The sequence below is a fragment of the Chlorocebus sabaeus genome, chromosome 11 (assembly GCF_047675955.1).
Source record: "Chlorocebus sabaeus isolate Y175 chromosome 11, mChlSab1.0.hap1, whole genome shotgun sequence".
In the NCBI taxonomy this organism is placed as follows: Eukaryota; Metazoa; Chordata; class Mammalia; order Primates; family Cercopithecidae; genus Chlorocebus; species Chlorocebus sabaeus.
The window spans coordinates 4,030,316-4,057,189 of NC_132914.1; the positions used below are offsets into that span (position 1 = coordinate 4,030,316).

Here is a 26,874-nt window from a genome sequence, read left to right on the forward strand (position 1 = left end):
TAGACCAGACACCCTGCAGGGGCCTTTGCTGGCACATCAGGGACTTAGCACACATAGAAGCTAATTAGGTGAGAGACTCTGCCTCTGCCTCCTAGGGAATTTCAGTCCAAGACAAGCACAAGTTGTGAAGGACCAACAAGGGGAGGAGTACATCTCAACAAGTTGGTTGAGAAGTACCAACAAGGGGAGGAGTAGCATGGAACCCTTAGCATGGAACTCAACCACAAGCTCTCAAAAGAGGTAATGCTACCATGATCCATGGGGTCATGTGTGCATGGACCATGTGCTTCCTCACATCCCTTAATTCACCTGACATGGATCAACAGGTAACTCCTGTATTCCCACTTCAATGAAGAGAAAAGAAACTCAGGTTTAGAGGGCTAATCCCAAAGACACATGACTGGTTAGAGTCAGAACTCAGGCTCTGCACTAAGCTTTCAGAGATAGCAGGCTGTGGAATGGTTGAGGACTTGGCCCTAGAGCCAGACTGCCTGGATTCAAATCCCAGCTCAGCCTCTTATCAGCTGTGTGACCTTGGAAAAGTTACTCAGCCTCTCGCAACTTGGCTTCCTCATCTATCAAACGGGGAGAATGATAACAGTGCCTATTTCCTAAATCTGTTATAAAGATGAGTTCATTTATACCAAACTCTCAGCCATGCCTAGTGTATTTCTGTGCATCAACCTTGAGGTGCAGTGGAAAGAAGGTCCCTGGAGTTCCATGTTTGGTCAAAGTGGGGCTGCAGGAAGTTGGCCTCCCTCCCGCATCCGCACCAATCCAACCCTCTATCCCAGCAGGTGAAGGTATGTGGTTATGTGCAGTGGACAATGTGGCAAAGCTCCATGCATTTACCAAGAGAACTCTAACAGACTGCAAATCCCGGAGCTCAATGCTGAGCAATCTCTAAAGTAAATAAAGTGAAAATAAACCAATCTCCCAGGTAATAGGAGATTTTCCTCTTGTCTGCACTGGTAATTGGGTCATTGTAGCTAACCTCCCACGGCCCCTGGTGCTGCTGTGAGTTAAAAAGGGAGAAAAGGAAGCTGTCTGGCCAGAAATACAAGTGAAGGTTCTGGGAGGAGGGCAGCCACACCCACTGGTTCCAGCTTGTCCTGGTGCACCTGTCGCATGTGTGCTATGTCTCGCCCTTCTCACTTTCCCTCTAACTAAGCCCAGAAGGGCAGAGTTCCACAGGCTCAGGGGTACACCACAAGCACAGGGCTGGGTGTTAAGCGTATCCAACCTCACTGCTGGAATTTGCTGGGGTAAAACGCGGTTTCCACTTTCCCACAAGTTCTCAGGCCCAGCCTCACATTTGTCCACCCCCAGGCAGAGCAACTCTATTGTGTGAATGAGGGAGCTTCAGCACAGATGGAGTGGGGACACAGGCCCCTGGAATCTGAACCACAGGGGAAACTTGCCTGCTCCTACCTCCCTGCATCTTCTAGAAACACGTGGAGCATCACCCAGAGTCAGACTCCACCCCCATAGAGCCTGCTGCCCTATAAATGCCTCCCTTGGCCAGCCCCACCCAGGATGTGTCAACAGACAAGGGAAGAAAGTGTCCTGCTGGCATTCTGAGAAAGCCAGGGCTGGGAGCCAAAACACACCGACGAGGGGCATGCACTGTCTCCTGAAGAATCTGTCACAAAAGAAAATTCTATAGCCCTCAAGCTGGGAGAGGCCCTGGAGATAACTTTGTCATCACAGGGTGGCATCCTCTAGTTGCCCCTGGTAGATGAGGTCCTAGAGGAACCCGTCCCTAACACTGAACTTCAGGAAGTCCTTCCTGTATCTAACTCAGCCTTCAGTGAAAGGGCAGAGCAGTTACAAGGCAAGGATGACTGAGAACTCCAAGACCTGAGGCCAAGACTCAGCACTGTGTCCAAGGTGTGGAGCCTGTAGAGGACAAACCCGACTGAAGGTTGTCCTCCCCTTCACCTCAGCCTGACCGCAAACTTGTTTATGTCATCTGGATGACATCATGCTAACCTGACCAGTTAGAGCAGCTGTGAGGGGAAACAGACCCCAAAGGTCCCTCTGCTGAGTCCTGTGAGGGGAAGGGGGTCTCTTCGTGTGGATGCTGTTGGTGAGTAGAGAGCCAGTGGAGCATGACGCTTATGGTGCAGGCTCTGAAATAGCCAAGCGGCCTGAGTTCAAATCCTGCCTCAACCGTGTACTGCCTGTGTGACCACAGACACGATACTGTGCCTCTCTCTTCCTCAGTTACCTTCTCTATAAAATGGGCATGATGGCAGCGCCTAGCCAATTAGGTTGTGGTGAGGCTTCCACAAGGGAATACATGGACAGCCCTTGGGCTGTGCCTGGAACTTTCTGTGCATTGCTATTGTGAAGGTGACCAGTTTGCCTGGGACATCCTGGCTATGCTTGTGGTCCCAGCATTGCTATGAATATTCCCCCTTTCACTCCTGGCAGTGCCCGAGGTTGGATGATGTATTGTAAGAGTGACTCCCTTTGGCTTCTTCATGTCCACTCGGTTATCTCCCTGCTTCATGCTGCCTCTGAGTACTGGGGAGCCAGGTTCCCAAAATATAGGTCCCCAAGTAGGCTCTGCCCATGCCACTGACGTGTCTGCTGCACAAACTCAGCTTTTCCTCTTTTCCTTTTTCTCTGCACTTTGTCTCTCCTCCTTCCTCGATCCTTACAGCCATCCTCTCCTTTCCTGCTTCCCTGTCCGTGCCTTAGGATTCTGGTGGTGCACACAGGTACCGTCTGGCTTTATTGGGACCTCCCCCTGACCCTGTACTTGGATGGAACCCTTTACAGCTCTAACTAAACTGTACCTTATCAAATTTCTCTCAGAGGAAGGGAAGCAATTTGAAAAGGCAAAGAAATGACCAACAGATGGATGAGTGGAACAATGCGCTGGTTTTTGTTGTTGTTGCTGTTTCTTTGCGTGTGTGTGTTGTGTTGGTAGGAACGAAAAGTGTACCAGTTTGAAATGGTCCATCGACCTGTCTATAAAACTGTCCCCTGGGCTTTAAAAAAATTTATTATTATTATTATTATTATTATTATTTTGAGATGGAGTCTTGCTGTTGTCACTCAGGCTGGAGTGCAATGGCACGATCTCAGCTCACTGCAACTTCTGCCTCCCAGGTTCAACCAATTCTCCTGCCTTGGCCTTCTGAATAGCTGGGCTTACAGGTGCCTGCCACCATGCCCAGCTGATTTTTGTATTTTTAGTAGAAATGAGGTTTCACCATGTTGGCCAGGCTGGTCTTGAACTTCTGACCTCTGGTGACCCACCCAGCCTCCACGCCCGGCCCCCAGGGCTATTTTATAGGAAACCCTGGACGCTCCTCTGCAAGACAGCAGCCTCCGTGTGTGTCAGTGGAGAAAGCAAAACCTCTGGAGCCCAAGGGCCTGGGCCCATTTCTGCCACTCACTAACAGCTGACAAAGGACCATGATTTCGCAAAGACTCAGTTTCTCCATCTGTAAAATAGAGCAGACTTGTCTCTAGAACACCATGATTCTATGACATTGTAAAAGGCCCTGGACCTGCTCTTAGGATCCTGAATTCTGCAATATTCTGCAATATTGGCAATTGCATCTTTTAGGTCTTCTCTAGGGGAACACAGGAGGGAACCAGGGCCTTGGAAAATATAAAATCTGAACTAATTCTCACCTAAAGTATCACGGCAAGTGCCTGAGTCCTCTGTGCATTGCAACAGAATAGACATTATTTTGTGTGAAAGAAAAGCAAGAGTGATGTGAACTCAGTGGGTGATTAGCCAGTCCCTGAGGAATCCCTCACTAGCTCTCCTCCAGCCTAACTTCTCTCAGCTGCCTTGCCAGTACCCAGGCAGCTTGCAGGTTCAACCCTCCTTCCCTACAACAGGTTCAGCAAATTATTGCGGCAAGGAGCCCCAAGGCAGAATGGATGGCTACTGTGGCCACTGTCACAGTGCTGGGGCCTGCCTTCTGCAGGCTCACCACAGGCTGACACATCTCCAGTCACTCCCCACACCTGGGATTCCATCTCCATCAGTGGCATTACCAACCACTCCAACTCTGGAATCCAAATCGCCATCATCTTGGTCTCTGCTGCTCTAGTCCCTGACATTTATTCAGCTACCAGATTGCATCTACTCCATTGTTCTCTGGGTTAAAATCCCCATCCCACCACTTATTTGCTATATGACCTTGGATAAACCACTTAACCTCTCTCTCAGTTTCCTCCTCTACGATATGGAACGATCATAGCAATCTCCTCATGAGGTTGTCAGGAGGATTAAATCAGATTAAACATGAAAATCTCCTACCACAGGCCCTGGCACATAGCAGATGACTTTTCCCCCACCCCCAAGACTTTTAGCCCCTTCCTGTCCATTCCCACCAGCCCTGTTCAACCCCTCATGGTCACTGCAATGGGCTTCTTCCCAGGTTCTGTTCCCAAAGCTTCCTCCACTGCAGTGCATCCCATACCCAGCTGCAGATGACATGTTCTTCTGAACCCAGCTCCAGAAGCACTACTTCCCTTCTTAGAAACCATCAAAACATCCCTAGGCTTAATAACGAGGCGAACACTCCAAGCCTCTGCCATCTCTCCCAGGCAGCACTCCTTACCGGATCGTCCACCACATTCTTCCTCGCTCCTCAGGTACATCCCACCTTCACGGCTTTGCTCAGCCGTCCTTCCCCAAGATGACCAGACCCAGACTCCTGTTCAAGGCCTGGCCTCAGTGCCACCTCCAGGACGCCCTCTGCTAGTCACTCCTTCCAGAAGTAACCTCCTTCCTCCAAACTCCCTCTACATACTTTATAGTATAGAACCGAGAGGTGACAGGACCTCGGAAGCCATACATGAAGCCCCTCACTTATTACTCAAAAACTATGCATAAAGTTGCTCTTATAGACAAATACTATCCCATAAGGTTGTGCATGTTAATTTCACCTGAAAAGGGGCATGAACCCTGGACCCTCCAACAAAAATGCTGATTCCACGTGGAGCAAGCTGCCCTGATTTCATATCCCTATGCCCACATCCTTGATAAAAAGACTCTTCGGTACATGCTGTTTTCTTCCAGAGACAAGGAACTCACCAACTCACGAGTTAGGTTCTTCCTCCTGACCTCTGACCACCCTGGGGACTCCCACGGATTGACCCTTTCTGTCCTCTAGAGTCACACGGAAGGAATTCCTCTGAGACTCCTGGTGTCCTCCACAGAGGCAAACAGGGCAAGTTCCCAAACACACCTTGTAAACAGATAAATGAACTCAGAGGGCTTTCCCAAGTGGCAGGGCACATTTGCTGTATCCAGTGCATGCATGGGTGCACATACACACACACACACACACACCACGAGCACGCACGGGCGCGTGTACACACACACACACACACACACACGGGCAGAGTCAGCACAGGGCCGCTGAGCCACACAGCCAGACCAGCACACGCTGGGGCCAGGGCGGAAGCCAAGCCTCAGCAGCCGCCCACTTCCTGACCTCCTGCCTTTACTCTGGGAGGTTCTCTCTCTCTGTGTCTTTCTGTCTGTCTCGGTTCTTTGTTTCTACACATGGCAAGAGTTGTGGGTGCTGCCTGCGTGGCCAGGGCTCCTAGTAGCATTGACCTGCAAGGCAGGAGTTTTGGTTCTTAGGCCTGAGACCCTGGTCAAGTCACTTTACTCTTCTGAGCCTCAGTTTCCTCATCTGTGAAATGAAGAGACTGGATGAGGCTGGAGGGTTCCTAAGGTCCCTTCCTGACCAAAGCCCTAGGGCTTCTCGGCTCCCCTCCAGTCCCGTTACCGAGTGACAGGGAGGGGAGCAAGGGCCAGGCCAGGCCTGGGGATGGCAGGGGAGCCAGCTGTTCCCACCCAAGGGCACACAGCCTCCAGCCAGGCCCTCTGCGAACTCCATGTGCTGCACACACGCGCTCACACTTCGCAGCCGGAGAAGCAGGCAGGAAGCGCCGCGCCCCGGGTGCCCACCCTCAACCCTCAACCCTCAACCTTCCTCCACATTACCTTGAGCGTGTACGCTTCCCGTGGACCTGCCCGCGCGCCCGCTCGGCTCACGGCTGTCAAGCAGCCGCCTGCCCCGCCGCCCGCTCCGCCCGACTCTTTCCGCCCCGGTCCGCGCGCTGGACCAGCCCCCCAGCGGAGCTCAAGGGGAAGCGGCGCCCCCTGGGCGCCCTCCTGGACGTGCGCGCGCCGAGCGGCGGGGTCCGGGCCGGCAGGCGCGACCTGAGACTGCCAGGGAGCCTGGGTGACGAGGGCGGGGCCCCTGCCGATTTAGCCTGCCTGACTGGTCGGGCTTCCCCGGCCCCTCTGCCCCCTAGGCCCCCTAGGCTCCTTGCCCCGATTCAGGTTCCCAAGGAGGGGCATCAGTCCGGCCCTTGCTGACTCGCTGGAGAGGTGGTGTCTAGGAGTGCACCCCGAAAACCCGCCAACGGCCTGGCGTCACTCCAGCTGTTATCTCTGGGAACAGAAACTAAAAGGGGATCTTATTCTTTATACTTTTCTGACCCTTCTGTCTATTCTACTGTGGGCATGAATCGTTAAAAAACAAAACAAAACACCAAAAACCCAAAGCCCAATACGTATTTGTTAATAAAGCACTAAGTAAATCTTCAAAGGCCTCCCAAGGTGTTCAGGCCGCGGGATAACCCCTCAGCCTAGTGCACAAGGCAAGGCCCACCCTGCCCACTGTGGCCACAACCTGATTTCCCAGCCTCACCCTCTCTCCCTCACACACACACACAACACTTGCTCTGGACACACTGGCTGTTGCCAAACACCAGCTGTTCTTCACGGCTGCGGGGAGTTCTTGCTTTGTGCCTGGAGCACCCTCCCCTTTCATCTCTGCCTGTTGAAATCCTACTCATCCATCCAGGCCCCTCTGAAATGTCACCTGTTTTGGAGAACCCTTCCCCAGACACTGCCCCTGCAGAGTGCCCCAGTTCTTTCTGGTAAGCCCATCGTTCTAGGGCTGGTTTATGTAGCATCCCCCTCTCACACACACTAAGCCCTATTCCAAGGTGGAGAGAAACAAATGAGCACTTACTGAGCAGCTGTTATAAATTGCTCTGTGGAGTCCTTTCTTCTCCTTGTAGCCCAGCCAGCCACTAGCCCACAACCTCCCTCCATGCCACCAGAGTTTCAGAAGGCTGTCAGGGGCTCTGAGGCCTGCCCTCTGGTGTGTCCCCACTGTGTGCCTTGGCTTTTCCAGCTCTGTCCTGGGTAGGCTTCCCTGTATCAGCCTCCAAGTTCTGCAAGCCGGTGGCTTGCCCTTCTCTCAGCCCTATGTGAGGAAAGAAGGACCTTTCATTACCAGAATCCGAGAAGTGGAAGGGACCTCAGAGATTATCCAATGCAAAGCCTGCCCACCCATTTTACAGAGGCGAAAACTGTGACCAGAGAAATAAAGTCAGAAGCATCAGAGGGACCTACCATTGTTATTGTTTTTTTTTAAATACTGTTAATACTTGCATGTTTAGATCGCCTTTCACTTCCAAAGCAATGTGTTGTCACTCATTTGCCCCTCACAGTCTCAGAGGTATTATAGTGGTTAGTGCACAGACTCTGGAGGCCAGAGCCCTGGGTTCAAATCTCAGTGTTCCAACTTGCCAGCTACATCCTTGGCAAGTTACTGGAACTTTCTCCACATTTCTCAGTACAATGTAGATAGTAACAGCTCCTGCATCATGGGGTGTTCTATGAATCTAAATAAATGTGTATCTTTAAAGGGCTTAGAATAGTAGCAGGTGCATTAAAAATGTCAAATGTATTTGCTCTTATCAAATTTTTGTTATTGTTAATTGTATCACTTCGCAGTTGGAATAACAGAGGCTCAGAAAGGCTGAGACTCATCCAAAAAATTGCTGCTTTGGGGATAGTTTCTCACCAAACTCCATGCAGTCATCTTTGTCTCTGACACCGTTCTGCTTCCTGCACCCTTATGTCTGAGTCTAACCACCTATTTAATAGGGAAGAAAAGCAACTGTCCTTTAGCCCACCTCAGAACACGCAGACATTTCATGGTACAAACACTAACCACATCTTCTGGCTTCTATGGGGATGTCTCTGATTTGCTGGCATTTTCTTTAACAGAACACCACACCTCACGGTGTCCTTCAGAATCACAGAGCCATCACATTGCTGCAAGTTGAGCGTGTACATTTGTGCCTCTTTTACTCTTGGTGCACGGCAGAAAAGCGACGGGGAAAAGACAGTTCTTCCCATGTATGGATGTAGGAAACTGAGGCACAGTTGATATTCACTGATTGGCCCCAGGCTATGGAGCTAGCCTGGACCGTGGGAAGGATGAGGATCTCCACTTCCTCTTTCCCCATGGCTACACTGCTTTCCTGATTCAGTGTTGCAGGAGAAACCCAAACTCCTTTATTCAATGAGGATTTATTGAGCACTCTCTAGGTGATGAATAAGACCTAGGCAAGGCCGGCTTCCTGGGCATATGACCTATGAACTCACATAGGCCAGAAGTCCCCAACCTTTTTGGAACCAGGAACCTGTTTCATGGAAGACAATTTTTCCATGGACCAGGGATGGGAGTGGGGGGTGGGAATGGTTTCAGGATGAAACTGTTCCACCTCAGATCATCAGGCATTAGTTAGATTCTCATAAGGAGTGTGGAAACGAGATCCCTCACACGCACAGTTCACAATAGGGTTCACGGACCGGTACCCCATTACCGGTTCGTGGCCTAGGGGTTGGCGACCCTTGACATAGGCCACTCACTTAGAAGAGCTTCATACATAGTTTAGTGCTCTCCTGTCACCTGCTTGAAATTCTTAATTTTTGAACAAGGGGCCATATAAATTGTATTTTACACTGGACCCTTCAAGTTGTACAGCTGGTCTGGACCGAGGCTCTTCCCTAGGAGCTCTCAGTGTCACAGGAAATCAGCCAGGGAATTGACAATTGCAGTTCAGTACGATGTTGGCTGTGACAGAGACAGGGTGGCCATGAAAGAAGGACAGGACATTGGCCAGTGTTGAGCTCACTTGGGTCATGCTCCCCAGCTGTGCAGCCTGCCCAGCCACCAGTGACTTACCACTGTGCTCCTTGCTGGGAGAATGGCCTTGGTTTAGCACCAGGGCCTGCAGCCCCAGACAGCAGCTGCAAACCCTGCCACCCTAGGAGGCCACCGCTAAGTCATGTCAACACCAGGCAATGTGTGCCACTGGGGCCCTAAGCTGTTATGTCCTCCAACCCATACTGCCCGATCACCAGACTGCCAGTGGACGCTAGTTTCCTCTGCCTGCCCAGACCCAGTCAACTGCCAGCAAAGGGCACATAAAGTCATCCACAGTGAAAAGCAATTGGCAGACAAAACCTAATGGGCTATTCATCCAAAGGACACTTGGGTTTTATTAGAGGTATTCTGGTGTCCTCCTGGCCTGCATTCTGACATGTAAGAAGCATCTAAGTCATGATAGTTGAGTGAACATACAAAAGGTAAATACATACGGCAAAGCCTGGATTGGAATTGGCAGTTTGAAGGTCATTGGCCCAAGAACAGGGTATTTTTTGGTTGTGTTCTGTTTTCTTTTTCTTTTTCTTTTTTTTTTTTTTGGATGAGTTGCTGGAAGCCCCAACACAATGGTTTGGGAATAAATGGAAGTGAGGAATGGAGAAGTAAGGAGGTACCACTCTCAAGGAGGCTGGCAGTAGAGGGGACAAATAGTGTGAGAGAGGAACAGAAGAACCAAGCAGGAGACTGGAAGAGGTTTGTAGACGAGGTTGAGAATCTGATGAAGAGAGAAAGAACGAAGAGTGAGGAAGGGTCAATGGCCCTGGTATAAGAAGAGGGAGGAAGGACTGGCGAGCACAAGGGCTTAGGAGGAGCCCGTAAGTCTCAGAAGCAGGGGAAAGAGGTAAAGATGAGTGACGATGGCAGCAAGGCGGTGGGAGGAAAATAGACGCAGAGCTCCCAGATCATGGTCCCTGTTTCCTCTATGAACCAAGAAAATAGGTAATGGCTGGAGGGTCTGGGCTGACTGGTGGGGTAACATTTAGATGTTAGTTGCTGCCTCCTCTGGGGTGGGGCAGGGAAGAGCCAGTGTCAGGGGTGGGTGGAGTAGAAAATTGACTTGAAGGGCACAGGGACACTTCCAAGGAAGCGAGGTACCCTCTTCCAGAGTCACCCCGATGCTCTGTCGCATCCTTTCTCCTAGCATCTGTAACTTCTTTGTTTTTTCTTATTCACTTGCTGCTTTCAACTCTAACTTAAGCCCAGTTCCTATTATTGGCCCCCTTAGAGGAACAGTGAAAACATTCATTGTTCCTATACAGGAATCCCTCTGCTGTTCCTTCTTCCTTATTATGAATGGCAACAGTTACAGAGCTTCCAACAGGTGGCGGCCAAAAACCAAACAGACTTTTCAATGTTGACTCTCCCGGGCTGCCTACAGAATGGCAGCTCTGCCCCACCGCCCGGAGCCTCGCCAACAAAGGCCAAATCCAACAGCGGCCCGGAACAGAGGCTAGCGAGCGCTGCGGAGCCAGCAAACACCAGAGGGAAATCACCCTGGATCCATACCTCCCATCCTTTGCCTCTGTGAGCATGTTTGGGGAGGAGACATCTATGAGATTGCAGGAGCCAATTCAGGCTACATGCTTATAGCTGCAATGGAAAAATTAGGCTAGAATTCAGGGCCTCCCTGAGGATATTTCTGAAAATCATGTACTTCCTTTAAGGGATTTACACATCTGGAGTCCTTCCAAAACAGGACAAGTAAGACATGAGCAGGAAGTTTCCACTCTCCATCCAGCGGCCAAGAACAGACTTCGTCATTCAGATGGGGTCACAGAGGCACAGACCTGAGAGAGCTGGAAGTCACAGAGCCAAACCCGTGTATTACTGACGAGGTAACTATGGCTCAGGGTGACTTGACCTATAAGCCACAAGCTTGTGGGTGACCACTCCAGGCCCTGAATGGAGGATTTCATTCCATCCCCCTGCCCCACAAGTGGCCTCTGAGGGACAGCGTACCTGATGCCACCTTATGTGGGATATTGTTTTTGCTGTCACAAATTTCTGAATCCCCTGTTTGTGGAATAGAGAAATCAAAGCCACCAGATATTCAAGGGTATCCACTAAAGAAGTCACATTGTTACTTCAGCTAAAAATAACTTAAAGGCCTAACAGTAAATTATCATTTATCTAATCATCTGGGAATGATGAAATTAATGTTTCGTATCTACTATTTTACAGTTAGAAATTGCTTAGAAAGTACAGATATTTTTCCCGCATAATTCTGCTTTCCCATGAATGCACATGCATACACACAAGACCCAACCACAGTATCTTGACCATGAATATAATAAATAAGGAAATAACAAATGTAGTCAGGTGAAGCAGGGGGTTCTGTTAGCACAAGAATGTTCTAGGCCTAGTGTTTGGTGGAGCCAACCAGCTCCTACAAGCCAGTGAAAACTAAGGAAAGTGCCTGGCAGTTTCATTATGGAGTTGCTTTCCAATAACCTAATTCCTCTTACCATCAAAAGGTGGTCAGGGAACATCACCATTTTTAGAAAGATGCTTTGTTTTGATAAAACAACCCTTCTGTATTAGTCTGTTCTCATGCTGCTGATAAAGACTTACCTGAGACTGGGTAATTTATAAAGGAAAAGAGGTTTAGTGGACTCACAGTTCCACGTGGCCGGGGAGGCCTCACGATCATGGCGGAAGGCAAAAGGCACGTCTTATATGGTGGCAGATAAGAGAGAGCTTGGGCAGGGAAACTCCCCTTTATCAAACCATCAAATCTTGTGAGATGTATTCACTATCATGAGAACAGCACAGGAAAGACCTGCCCCCATGATTCAATTACCTTCCACCAGGTGCCTCCCATGACACATGGGAATTATGGGAGCTACAATTCAAGATGAGATTTGAGTGGGGTCACAGTCAAACCATATCACCCTCTAAGCTTATGTCTCACTACTCACCCACAAATAGGCTGTAAAGAGCCCAGCATTTGCTTTCTAGCAACTGCTGTTGTCATACTACCATTGCTTTCCCTGCCTGCAGGGCCCTCCATGCATCTCTGTTTAAAGTCTAAAGCCGGATCCAGCTGTCATGCTGCCTTCTGCAGAAAGACACCTCTGGTGTTTCTCAGCCAGAGGAGCCTCCCCACCTCTCAACTCCTGGCCACTTCTCTTAAAAACATGACCAATGATGCCAAAAGTCTAATTTATGTGGAGAGTTGGTGTTGTAGAGTAGAAGGGGATTGAGAAGTAGAGACTAAATAACTACTTAGCTTGGAACATGTCAGGAAGTTTCTCTGTTCTTCAGCTTCCTAATCTGTAAAATGTAGTTAGGGACAGGACCTACCTGATGAGGTTGTTGTGAGAAGTAAATGAAATAATTCAGCTGGGCCCAGTGGCTCACGCCTCTAATCCCAGCACTTTGGGAGGCCGAGACGGGCGGATCACGAGGTCAGGAGATCGAGACCATCCTGGCTAACACTGTGAAACCCCGTGTCTACTAAAAATACAAAAAATTAGCCGGGCGTGGTGGCGGGCGCCTGTAGTCCCAGCTACATGGGAGGGTGAGGAGGGAGAATGGTGGGAACCCGGGGGGCAGAGCTTGCAGTGAGTGGAGATTGCGCCACTGCACTCCAGCCTGGGCGACAGAGCGAGACTCGGTCTCAAAAAAGAAAAAAAAAAAGAAATAATTCATGTAAAAAGCAACTAGTACAGTGCCTGGTACATAGTCAAGGCTTACAATGTCAGGAAAGAAAAAAGGAAGGGAGGGAGGGAGGAAGGGAGGAGAGGAAGAGGGAAAAGCAAAGCAAAGAGAATGAGACCAGCCTGGGCAACACAGTGACACCCCATCTCTACAAAAAGTTATAAATTAAAAAAAATATATTAGCCAGGCATGGTGGCTGATATGGTTTGGATTTGTGTCCCTGCCCACATCTCATGTCGAACTGTAATCCCCAATGCTGCAGGAGGGCCTGGTGGAAGGTGACTGGATCATGGGGGAGGATTTTCCCCCTTGCTGTTCTCGTGATAGTGAGTTCTCACAAGATCTGGTTGTTTAAAAGTTGATATGGTTTGGTTGTATCCCCACTCAAATCTCAACTTGAACTGTATCTCCCAGAATTCCCACATGTTGTGGGAGGCACCCAGGGGGAGATAGTTGAATCACGGGGGCCAGTGTTTCCCGTGCTATTATCATGAGAGTAAGTCTCACAAGATCTGAGCGGTTTATCAGGGGTTTCTGCTTCTGCTTCTCTCTCATTTTCCCCCGCCACACCATGTAAGAAGTGCCTTTCACCTCCTCCCATGATTCTGAGGCCTCCCAGCCATGTGGAACTGTAACTCCAATTAAACCTCTTTCTTTTCCCAGTCTCGGGTATGTCTTATCAGCAGCATGAAAACGGATGAATAAAACAGTGTATAGCACTTCCCTTTTTGCTCTTCCTCATGCTCCAGCCATGTAGGATGTGCCTATTCCACCTTCACCTTCTGCCATGACTGTAAATTTCCTGAGGTCTCCCCAGCCATGCTTCCTGGAACCATGAGCCAATTAAATCTCTTTTCTTTATAAATTACCCAGTCTCAGGTAGTTCTTTATCACCATGTGAGAATGGACTAATACAGTGGCACACACCTGTGGTGAGCTATGATAATGCCACTGCACTCCAACCTAGGCAACAAAGCAAGACCCTGTCTCTGAAAAGAAAGAAAGAAAGAAAGAAAGAAAGAAAGAAAGAAAGAAAGAAAGAAAGAAAGAAAGAAAGAAAGAAAGAAAGAGAAAGAAGGAAAGGAAGGAAGGAAGGAAAGAAGGAAGGAAGGAAGGAAGGAAGGAAGGAAGGAAGGAAGGAAGGAAGGAAGGAAGGAAGGAAGGAAGGAGTGGGGAGGGGAGGGAAAATAAAAGAAAAGAAGTAAGCAAGAAGAGGAGGAAGAAGGAAGGAAAGAAGGGAGGGAGGGAGGGAGGGAGGGAGGAAGGGAGGGAGGGAAAAATATCCTTCTCTCTGTACTGAAGTCAAAAGCACCACTGCCTTTTTTTAGATGAAATAACATGTATGACCTCCTTGGAGACAGAATTTCATGTAACAGTGACACCAAAGATCATGGAAAGGGTGAGATCAATTAAGTTTTTAGATCTCCTATGTAAAGATGTTAGCTGAATTCTGAATTCCATTAGAAACTTAATATTTTGGAAGGAAATGCAGAAATCATCCTGTCCAACCCCAATTGATTGTCAGCTAAGGGAACCGAGATCTACAAAGGGTAAGAGCCAGTGCGCAGCTGAGTCCAGATTGGAAAGCTTCCAGCCCAGAGCTCCTCCCGTCCTGCACATCCCCTCTCCCAGCCGGGGAGAGACACCATAAAAACCTGATGTCCAGAGAAGAACTTCTGGCATAAGAGTGTGAAGAGGTCGATAATCTATTTCCTCAAAAAGCAACTAGAGTCCCCACTCAAAACTGTCAAAAAGTCCCCACTTAAAACTGTCAAAAACAACCATTTCATTTCTCAAAAATGACTACAGGCATGCAACAAACTGAAAAGTGTTTATATTCATGAAAACTACCAAACTTACAGCAAGCTCAGCGTGAATCTGTGGTGATCTGTACTGATCCCTGCACCCCTGCCCCGCCACCAGACTTCTGTTATTTGATAGTTCAATGAGGGCAAGCCAGATCTTACAAATTAGCATTTTTTGACTTCCAGAGGGGGCTCACTTGATTTTAAGCAGTATTATTTAAGTGATGATCTCAGAGGCAACTGATCAGAAAGGACCAGAAGCTCTTCTGGCCTGAAATTGCAGAGCAAGCAATGAGCTAGTGACTAGCTGGGTACTTAACAGGGAGCTCCAGGAGGTGAGGCAGATATGGGGGGATGAGTAAACTCTCCCCATATTATGAGTTAAACAAAGATCATATGCATATGCTGCAGAGACGGGAGCATCCTAAGCCACCCACACATTCCTGGCCAATGGAGTCTTCCCCACGTACAGTGGAGATGCAAGGGATCGGGGAAAAGAGAAGCCTGGGCAGACTTAGGGGGAAAATGTCTGAAATTTTGATGCACTCTCCAGCTTACTCACAAATCTGCCAGCAGAAAGTAGAAATCTTACTGGCTCAAGATATTTGAGCGAAACCCCTGACCAATCTTTGGCTGAGCACTCATCTAGGCAGACACATGGGCAACTCTAGGAAGCCAGGCTTAAGGATAAGAAACAAGGCCGGGTGTGGTGGCTCATGCCTATAATCCCAGCACCTTGGGAGGTCAAGGCGGGTGGATCGTGAGGTCAGGAGATCGAGACCATTCTGGCTTACACGGTGAAACCCCATCTCTACTAAAAATACAAAAAAAAAAATTAGCGGGGTGTGGTGGCGGGCACTTGTAGTCCCAGCTACTAGGGAGGCTGAGGCAGGAGAATTGCTTGAACCTGGGAGGCGGAGGTTGCAGTGAGCTGAGATCGCACCACTGCACTCCAGCCTGGGCAACAGAGCAAGACTGTCTCAAACAAACGAACAAACAAAAAAACAAAAAAAAAACAAACAAGAAACAGGAAAAACAGCAGCAGACACATTCGTGGATGTACACTGCAGAAGAGGCAAGCTTCACAGATTTATTCCAGACAAGTTATTAAATAAACATACAAAACGGTAACAATAACAACACTCAAATGAAAATTAAAATCCAAAGTTGCTACAATATACTATGTAAGATATCCAGTTTTCAACAAAAAAAATTATAAGGCAGGCAAAGCAACACAAAGGTATGACCATATTCAAGGGGAAAAAAAAAAAAGGAGTGAATTGAAATTGTCTCTGAATGTCCCTGGATGTTGGGTCTAGCAGACGGTTTTTAAAGCAGTTATTAGAAATATGTTCAAGGAACTACAGGAAACCATGTTTAAAATTTTAAGGAAAGAATGACAACAATAAATAAACAAACAATATCAACAAAATAAATTACACGAATGAATCGATTCTAAAACAATGGATGTCACAAGGCAGTGAAATGACATATTCGAAATGGTGAAAAATATCTGTCAACAAATTACTTACATCCATCCAAACTATCCTTCACAAATGAAAGCAAAGACATTGCCAGGTAACCAAAGACTGAGAGAATGTTTTGCTAGCAAATGTACCTCACGATAAATACTAAAGGAAGCCCTTTAGGCTGAAAGCAAGTAACACCATAAGATACTCAAGCCCACAGTAAGAAAGGCAGTTCACAAATTATAAATATGTGGGTAAATATAAAAGACTCCATAAATATATTTTTTTCCAATTTTTTTCTCTTAACTTCTTTAAAAGACATAAAATTGTATAAAGCAAAACTTATAACACTGTATTGTTGTGTATATAACACCCATAGAAATTGATATGATAATGATGGAACAAAGGAGGGTAGAGAAAAGAAAGAAATATTGCAGCAATATTTTTAGAATTAATTTAGTATTATTCTGAATTAGACTGCAAGAAGTTGAGATGCACATTGAAATTCCTAAAACACCTAAGAATATAACTCAAAAATACAGCAGAAAAATCAACAGAGGAATTAAAATGCTACATGAAAAATATTCATTGAACACGCAAGACAGAAGTAAAAGAGGAGCAAAGGAACAATATCAAAAAGACATGAGAAAAATAGAAAACACACAGAAAAATAACAAATATAAATCCATACCAATAATTATACAAAATATAAATGGACTACATGCCCTACTCAAAAGGAACAGGTTTTTAGACTGTATAAAAAAGAACAAGACCAAATTTTTGTATGTTTGTATATGCTGTCAACAAGAAACATAGCTTAGCTTCAAAGAAACAAAGAAAATTAAATGTAAAAGGATGGAGGACTTCCAGTTTCAGCTATGACATGGGAAGAGCTTAGAAGTCATCACTCCCATTCATACAAGATAAAAGCTGAACAAATGGAAAATAAATAACTTTTCTTACTTCCATCAGAAAATCGACATCGCAAGGCAAAGAAGCATCTTGAAATCTACAGAGACAAGTGAATACAGAGAGCCACAGCCTAGGTCAGCTCTTGTAAAGCAGAAGCCACGAGAGCCGTAAACTGACAGAAAGACTTAACTAGTAATTCTGATGGATTGCTGGGGGTCGAGGACGGATTTGCTCGAGTGAGGAATTAATTCCTGGAGATGCAGTGTTAGTGTGCTTCCCCCACTACACTTTCATGGGTTTTACCTTCAGGAGCCTCACTAGATTCTCACAGTGAAGATCCAACAAAAAAAATCCCTTATGCTTCAGGCAGGCGTGAGGGGAAAAGCAGCCATTTAAAATATGCCAAAGCATTCCCCATTTCAAGGGCCTCCAACTTCAGCTCCCTCTAGCCTTCCTGCCTCACTTGAAGGAAGGGAAAAACAAAACGAAACAAAACACTTCTGAAGGTTGTAGCCCGGAGACTCAAGCCTACTAAAGGATTGAGATTTCATCATAAAATTATAGATCATTTCACCTCACCAACACCTTATGTATTAGGGTTCTCTAGAGGCAAGGGACTAATGGGATAGACACATATATGAAAGGGAGTTTATGAAGGAGTATTGACTCTCAAGATCACAAGGTAAAGTCCCACAGTAAACTGTCTGGAAGCCCAGGAGCAAGGAAGCCAGTCTGAATCCCAAAACCTCAAAAGTAGAGAAGCCGAGGGCGCAGTCTTCAGTTTGTGGCCGAAGGCCCGAGAACCCCTGGCAGACCACTGGTGTAGGTCCAAGAGTCCAAAAACTGAAGAATTTAGAGTCCCATGTTCCAAGGCAGGAAGCATCCGGCATGGGAGAAAGATGGAGGCCAGAAGACTTAGCTAGTCTGGTCCTTACACATTCCTCTGCCTGCTTTTATCCTAGCCACGCTGCCAGCTGACTCGATGGTAACCACCCAGATTGAGGGTGGGTCTGCCTCTCCTAGACCACTGACTCAAATGTTAATCTCCTTTGGCAACACCCTCACAGACACACCCAGGAACAATACTTTTCATCCTTCAGTCCAATCACATTGACACTAGGTATTAACCATCACACCTTATTATATCAACAGAGCTCTAGTAGAACAGATTACAGCTAAAAGACCTGAAAAACACAAGTTCTATTTAAGAAAGTGTTCTCGCCCAGGCGTGGTGGTTCACGCCTATAATCCTAGCACTTTGGGAGGCCGAGGCGGGCAGATCACGAGGTCAGGAGATGGAGACCATCCTGGCTAACACGGTGAAACCCCGTCTCTACTAAAAATATAAAAAATTAGCCAGGCGTCGTGGCAGGTACCTGTAGTCCCAGCTACTCGGGAGGCTGAGGCAGGAGAATGGCGTGAACCCGGGAGGTGGAGCTTGCAGTGAGCCGAGATCGCATCACTGCACTCCAGCCTGGGCGACAGAGCGAGACTCTGACTCAAAAAAAAAAAGAAAAAAAAAGAAGGGGTTCTTACGGGAACTCAGTGACTGCAGGACAGAGGGAGAAAAGCAAGGATGCTGGAGGTAACTAAGCTCTCTGGCCCCTATAGCTATAGTAAACACTAAACACAGCCCAGCTTGTAGTCAGATTAACATAAAACCTCACACAAAGGCCTCTTATTTTAGTTTCTGCTACCCCATACACCATGTCTGCTTTCAACAGAAAATTACACAGCATGCTAAAAGGCAAGAAAAAACCACCTGAGGAGACAAGCATTAGAACCAGACTCACATATAGCACAGACTGTGGACTTATCAGGTAAGAAAGTTAAAAATAATTATGATTGGCCGGGCGCGGTGGCTCAAGCCTGTAATCCCAGCACTTCGGGAGGCCGAGACAGGCAGACCACGAGGTCAGGAGATCGAGACCATCCTGGCTAACACGGTGAAACCGCGTCTCTACTAAAAAATACAAAAAATTAGCCGGGTGTGGTGGCGAGTGCCTGTAGTCCCAGCTACTTGGGAGGCTGAGGCAGGAGAATGGCGTGAACCCAGGAGGCGGAGCTTGCAGTGAGCTGAGATCGCGCCACTGCACTCCAGCCTGGGCAACAGAGCGAGACTCCGTCTCAAAAATAATAATAATTATTATTATTATGATTAATATATTAAGGGCTATAATGGAAAAAGTAGACAATATGTAAGAGCAGATGGATAATGTGAGCAGAGAGGTGGAAATTCTAAGAAATAAAGTGCTAGAAATCAAATATACTGTAGAATAAATAATGTCTTTGACAGACTCATCAGTAGACTGGAAACAGCTGAGGAAAGAGTCAGTGAGGCTGAAGATGTGCCAGTAGAAACTTCCCAAACTGAAATGCAAAGAGGAAAAAAAAAAGAAAAAAGACAAAACAGAATATCCAAGAACTGTGGGATGATCACAAAAGGTAAAACATATGTGTAATGGGAATATCAAAAGGAAAAGAAAGAGGGAAAGGAGCAGGAGAAATTTGAGTAACAAAGGCTGAGAATTTTCCAAAATTAATAATAGAAACCAAACTTCAGGAAGCTCAGAGAACACCAATCAGGATAAAATTTAAAAATCTACAACTACGCATATCATATTCAAACATCAGAAAACCAAAGATCAAGAAAATCCTGAAAGAAGCCATGAGGGATGGGGGTGAGGGGAGGACATCTCACCTATAGAGGAACAGAGATAAAAATTACAGTGAACTTTGTATTAGTCTGGGTTCTCCAGGGAAACACAACCAATAGAATACACACACATACACACACACACACACCCCACATCTCTCTCTGTCTCACTCTGTCTGTCTCTCTTTCACACACACACACATACACACACACACTACACACACATCTCTCTCTTGCTCTTTCTCTTTCACACACACACACCACATCTCTCTCATGCACACACACACACTACATCTCTCTCATGCACACACACACTACATCTCTCTCTCTCATGCACACACACACTACATCTCTCTCATGCACACACACACCACATCTCTCTCATGCACACACACACCACATCTCTCTCTCCTCTCTCTCATGCACACACACACTACATCTCTCTCTCTCTCTCATGCACACACACACACATCTCTCTCTCTCTCATGCACACACACACTACATCTCTCTCTCTCTCTCATGCACACACACATCGCATCTCTCTCTCCTCTCTCTCATGCACACACACACACACCACATCTCTCTCTCTCTCCTCTCTCTCTCTCTCTCATGCACACACACACTACATCTCTCTCTCTCTCATGCACACACACACTACATCTCTCTCTCTCATGCACACACACATCGCATCTCTCTTTACACAAACACACACATATGTGTGTATGGGTGGGGAGAGAGAGGGGGGAAGGATAAGGAATTAGCTCATGCAGCTATGGAGGCTGAGCAGTCCCAAGTCTGCAATCAGCAAGCTGTAGACCTAGGAGTGCTCATGGTATACTTGCAGCCTGAATCTGAGGAACTGAGAACCAGGAGAGCCAATAGCATAACTTCTCGTCTGAGTCCAAGTTTGAAGGCAGTAGAAGAAAAATGTCCCAACTCTAAGACAGTTAGGCAGAGGGAGGGAATTCTCTTCCTCCAACTCTTTGTTCTATTTAGGCCTTCAGCGGATTGGATGAAGTCCACCCATACTGGGGAGGGCAATCTGCTTTACTCAGTCTACCAATTCAGATGTTATCCTCATCAGAAGCAGACACACTCAGAACAACGTTTAACAAAATTTATGAACACCCTGTGGCCCAGTCAACATTTCAAATTAACCATCACAGACTTCTCGTCAGAGAGTTAAGTGAAACATTTGAAGTGTTGAAAGGAAAAACCTCTAACCTAGAATTCTATACTCAGCAAAATTACCCTTTAAAAGTGAAGGCACAATAAACAAAACAAACAAAAACAAAAACTAAGAAAACTCTGACAAACAAAAACAGAGAAAAATCATCAGTAGATCTGCCCTACGAGAAATGTTAAAAGAAATTCTTTAGAGAGAAGGAAATATGATAGGAAGAGTACTGAAGAAAGAATAATTAAAATAAAATATAATCCTTTACTTTTTTTATTCTTAATTGATGTAATGCATAATAACTTGCTCAAAGAAATAATAGTAACAATGTATTAGGTAATTATAACATATAGATAAACGAGTGACAGCAATACAATAAGGAACAAGAAGGAGAAATGAAGAACATATAATTATAGATAAATATTTGAAAGTGGACTTAGTTGTAAACACATTATACACACTTAGGGCAACCACTCAGTATTTTTAAAAATGTAATTGATATGCAGAGAGGAAAGAAAATGGAATCGTATAAAATGCTCAATAAAAATCAGAGAAGGTGGGAAAAGAGGGGAAATTTGAAAAGAAAACAAAGAATAAGTACAAAAAACAGAAGATAGTTGTGTGACAGATAGTAATCCACCTGTATCAAAAATCACTTTAAATGTGTGTTCTAGGCCAGGAAACCTAGGAAGCCAGGCTTAAGAATAAGAAACAAGGCTGGGTGTGGTGGCTCACGCCTGTAATCCCAGCACTTTGGGAGGCTGAGGCGGGAGGATTGCTGAAGGTTGGGAGTTCGAGACTAGCCTGACCAACATGGAGAAACCTCGTCTCTACTAAAAATACAAAATTAGCTGGGCGTAGTGGCGCATGCCTGTAATCCCAGCTACTCGGGAGGCTGAGGCAGGAGAATCACTTGAGCCCAGGAGGCGGAGGTTGCAGTGAGCCAAGATCACGCCATTGCTCTCCAACCTGGGCAATAAGAGCAAAACTCCATCTCAAAAAAAAAAAAAAAAAAAGTATGGTCTAAGTAAACAAAAGACAGAGATTGTCACAATGGATTTAAAAAACAAGACCAAACGAAATGCTGTTTATAAGAAACTCACTTTAAATATAAAGACACAGATAGAATAAATTAAAGGGGTGGAGGAAAAGATGCCATGATAACATTAATCAAAAGAAATCTATAATAACTATATTAATTTCAGACAAAGCAGACTTCAGAACAAGAAAAATGGACAGGGATAAAGACGGGCATTACATAGTGGTAAAGGGACTAATTCTCAAAGAGAACTGTCATACTTGACACGTATGCGCTGAACAACAGAGAGTCAAAATGTGTGAGGCCAAAACTGATAGAACTGCAAGGAGAAATAGACAAATCCACTAACATAGCTGGAGATTTCAACATCCTCTTTCAGTGACTGATAGATTCAGCAGGCAGAAAATCAATAAGCATATAGTTGAAGGGGATAGCACCACCAAACAACTGGATCTAATAGAGATCTATAGAATGTTTCATCCAACAAAAGTAAAATATACATTCCTATCAAGCTCACATGAACATTCACCAAGATAGACAACATTCCAGGCCATTCAGCAAACCTTAACAAATTTAGAAGAATAGAAATCATTCAAAGTATGTTCTCACCATAATGGAATTAAATGAGGAATCAATAACAGAAGACAGCTAGAAAATCTCAAAATATGTTTCTAAAAAATACATGAGTGAAAGAAGTTCAAGAGAAATTTAAAAACACTTTGTGAAAATTAAATAAAACATCAAAATTAGTGGGATACAGTGAAACTAGTGCTTAGAGAGAAATTTATAGCATTGAATGAATATATTAGAAAAGGAGATCTAGAATCAACAACCTAAGTTTCCACCTTACAAAACTAGAAAAAAAAAGAAAAGCAAACTTAAGTCCAAAGTGAGATCTTTATAAATGAAGATGAAATGTTTCTGGACCGGAAGATGCAATATTGTTAAGATACCAATTCTCCTTCAATTGATCCGTAGAACCAACGTAGTAGAATCCCATCAGGATTTTTGGTAGAAATTGACAAGTTGATCCTAAAATTTATATGAAAATGCAAAAGATCTAGAATAGCCAAGACAAGTTTATAAAAGAAGAAAAACGTTGGAGGATTTGCAATGCCCAAAACGTATTCAGTAGTAAAGGCAATGTTGTATTGGCATAAAGACAGACATACATATTTTTGAAACGGAATTTAGAATCCAGAAATAAGAGCCTACATCTGTGGTCCACTGGTTTTTAACGAAGGAGAAGACAATTCAATTTGGAAAGGATAGCCTGTTCCACAGTAGGCACTTGGGAAGGGATATCCATATGCAATAAAATGAACTTAGACCCTTCTCTGACATTCTACTTAAACTCAGAATGGGTCACAGTCTTAAGTAAAGAGCTACAACTATAAAACTTTTAAATGAAAATATAGGAGAAAAATCTCTTTGATAAATCTTCTGCAAATCTTTATGACTCCAGAATAGGATCCATAAAAGACAAAATTGGCAAATTGCACCTTATTAAATGTAAAAACCTTTGTGCTTCAAAAAATAACCCTAATAAAATTAAGACCAACACAAACTGGGATGAAATATTTGCAAAACATATATCTAATAAAAGTCTAGTATCCAGAATATAAAAGGTACTTTTACAACTCAGTAATTATAGTAATTTTAATTACAACTGATTAAAAAATGATAAAAGAATAAATATTTCACCAAAGAAGACATATTAATAGCAAATAAACACACGAAAAGGCACCCAACATCATTAGTCATAAGGAAATGCAAACTAAAATCATGATGTGGGCCGGGTGCGGTGGTTCACACCTGTAATCCCAGCACTTTGGGAGGCCGAGGCGGGCAGATCATGAGGTCAAGAGATCGAGACCATCCTGGCTAACACGGTGAAACCCTGTCTCTACTAAAAATACAGGAAATTGGCTAGGAGTGGTGGCGGGCACCTGCAGTCCAGCTACTCGGGAAGCTGAGGCAGGAGAATGGCGTGAACCCGGGAGGCGGAGCTTGCAGTGAGCCGAGATCGCGCCACTGCACTCCAGCCTGGGCGACAGAGCGAGACTCCGTCTCAAAAAAAAAAAAAACAAAAACCATAATGTGATGTTTTTATATGCTCAGTAGAGTGCTATATTCAAAGACAGGTGATACTAAGTATTAGTGAGGGTGTGGAGAAACTGGAATGCTTGCATGTTCCTGGAAGAAATGAAAATGGTACCTAATAAAAAATAACCTAAAAAAATTATAAAATTGGAAAATTATTTGGTTTTTCTTAAGTCAAACAAAAACTTACCCAAGACTCAGTGACTTCACTCTGAGGAATCTATCCAAGAGAAATGAAAATATCTCCATACAATGACTCATACGTGAATGTGCATAGCAGCATTATTTGTACTAGCCAAAACCTGGCAATAATCCAAATGTCTACCAGCTGGTGAGTGGATAAACCCAATATGGTATACCAATTCAATGGAATACTACTCAGCAATAGGAAGGAGTAAAATACTGGTACATATTACAACATGAATGAACCTAATTAGTATGCCTAAAGAAGACAGATGTAGGCCGGGCGCGGTGGCTCACGCCTGTAATCCCAGCACTTTGGCAGGCTGAGGCAGGCAGATCACGAGGTTAGGAGATCGAGACCATCCTGGCTAATGCGGTGAAACCCGATCTCTACTAAAAAATACAAAAAAATTAGCCAGGTGTGGTGGCGGCGCCTACAGTCCCATATACTCCGGAGGCTGAGGCAGGAGAATGGGGTGAATCTGGAAGGCGGAGCTTGCAGAGAGCCGAGATCGCGCCACTGGACTCCAGCCTGGGCGACAGAGCGAGACTCTGTCTCAAAAAAAAAAAAACAAAAAACAAAACAGGAAGACAGATGCAAAGAGTATATATTAGATGATTTCATGTATAGTAAGTGTCCAGAAGAGGCAAATTAGAGAGACAGAAATCAGATTAGTGATTGTCCTGGGGAGATGGGGTAGAAGTTGGTTTGGGCTGCAAATGAGCTTAATAAAATGTTTAGGATGATGACGATGTAATAACACCGGATTGTAATGATGGTCATATATCATCACATGTGATGATTTATTAAAAATCATTAAGTTGTATACTTGCAATGGGTATAAGGTATATAAATGACACCTCAATAAGGCTGTGAAAAAACAAAAACACAAAAACAAGTCAAAACAAAGCAACCTGACCCTCAATACTGACTCAGCAATGGAGGTGTGAACCCCGGACATGTAATGACAAGCTCCTCAACTGTGTAGGTGACATCTTGTTGTGACATAAATTCTCTCTCCTTCCTTCTGACCTATACTGATTGCATGTGGCCCTGGTCAAAGCCAGCCCTGCTCGGGCCATGCCCTGTCTAGCTATCCATTGTCCCTGTGTTCTCTCAGATTTTGCTGCCAGGATCTTTGGGACAGTGTGCCAGGTTTCCAGCCACCTGCTCAGTACTTTTCAGCATCACTAAAATTGAGATGTTTTTGATACCAGTAATGGCAGAAATCCAACTAAAATGAATTTTTATCTACAATCTTGGCCTTTACCAAAAAAGAACTGAAACACTGCACACACACATTGCTATCCCCATTTCCCCAGCATATACTACCTAAGGAGGGAATTCTGGATGACACTTTCTACCCTACCAAGAATACTCACCAAGCTTCTAAAACATATTTGATGTCTGTCCCCTAGGCATGAGTGTGTGTGTTCTGAGAAAGCTAGGTGGTCATACATCATCACATGTGATGATTTATTAAAAATCATTAAGTTGTATACTTGCAATGGGTATAAGGTATATAAATGACACCTCAATAAGGCTGTGAAAAAACAAAAACACAAAAACAAGACAAAACAAAGCAACCTGACCCTCAATACTGACTCAGCAATGGAGGTGTGAACCCTGGACATGCAATGACAAGCTCCTCAACTGTGTAGGTGACATCTTGTTGTTGAGGAGTGAAGACGTAGTAATCTGGTGTTTGAGCTATCGAGTTTAATTGAGTGATACATCTGTGCAGAAATGGAATGCTGACGTCATCACTTCCTCTGCCAACTTTGTTTGCTGTTTTTGTTTTTTTAAACAAAATAGATTTCTTTGGGGCTGCAGCTGGTTGCCTCCAAAGAGAGACCAAACCAGCTCACTTCCTGCTCCTGCTCTTCTCTTTTACTCCGGACCCAGTCACCAGCTGGGTTTTTCAGGGCTCTAAAATTCCTTAACTACTCATTTCATGTTTCCTTAACTACTCATTATGTGATTCTCATTCATTTCACAACAGATGTTTATTGAGCTCCTATTAAGTGCAAAAGGCTGTCTTAGAGGCTGTGGGGGATACAGAGATGAAAAAGAATGACCCTGTCCTCAGAGAGTTTACAGTCTAACTAAAGCAGGAGGTAGGGAAGGTGAGTACACAATAACTACGCTATAAGGTAAGGTGATAACAGACACACAAACTGAGATATCAGAGTTTCAAGGAAGGAGAGAGGCCTTTTAGCTAGAACGATCCGGAAAGCCTTCCTGGAGAAAGTGTTATTTAAATAAGATCTTAGGGATGGATATAATTTTGATTGACAGAATTGCAGGAATGAGAGAAATACAGATGGGAGGAAATAATATGTGCCCAGAGAAAGAAGTTTTTAGAAATGGAAAAGCACAAGGTGAATTTGAGAGAAAAATAATATTATTTTGCTAAAATACAGAAATTGGATTGAGAAGCAGAAGCAGGTAAGTCTATAAATATAAACTGGAGTAAACTGTGTAGACATTTGAATGCCAGTTAGAACTTGGACTTACTTATCTCCAGACAGCCAGTGTTAACCCTCCCTTGACTCAAAAGGCATTTAAATAATAAAGACATAGACTCAGGCTCTATCTTGGCAAGATCCATAAGTTACACATGGAGAACTTTCCAGTGTGAAGACAAGAATATAAATGGTTGTACTGCATGATCTTTGGGCCCCATTCTGTCCTGTGACTAAAGTTTAGAGGCTGTGAACAGAAAATGAACTGTCTCTTTTGGTGTCCTGGGTGACCAGAGCTATGCATGGGTTACGGGGGAATGATCTGTCCACCTGCAGAGGTGACAAGGGCATGCCTTGCTCAGAAGGCAGTTTTTTTGGAAGCTG

General features: G+C 45.2%; 1 protein-coding gene across 7 annotated transcripts in view; it reads right to left on the reverse strand.

Moving 5' to 3' along the window:
* Positions 1-26,874, reverse strand: part of PARP11 (poly(ADP-ribose) polymerase family member 11) — a 152,293-nt gene that overhangs the window by 34,536 nt on the left and 90,883 nt on the right. The gene's annotated exons all lie outside the window — the stretch shown is intronic.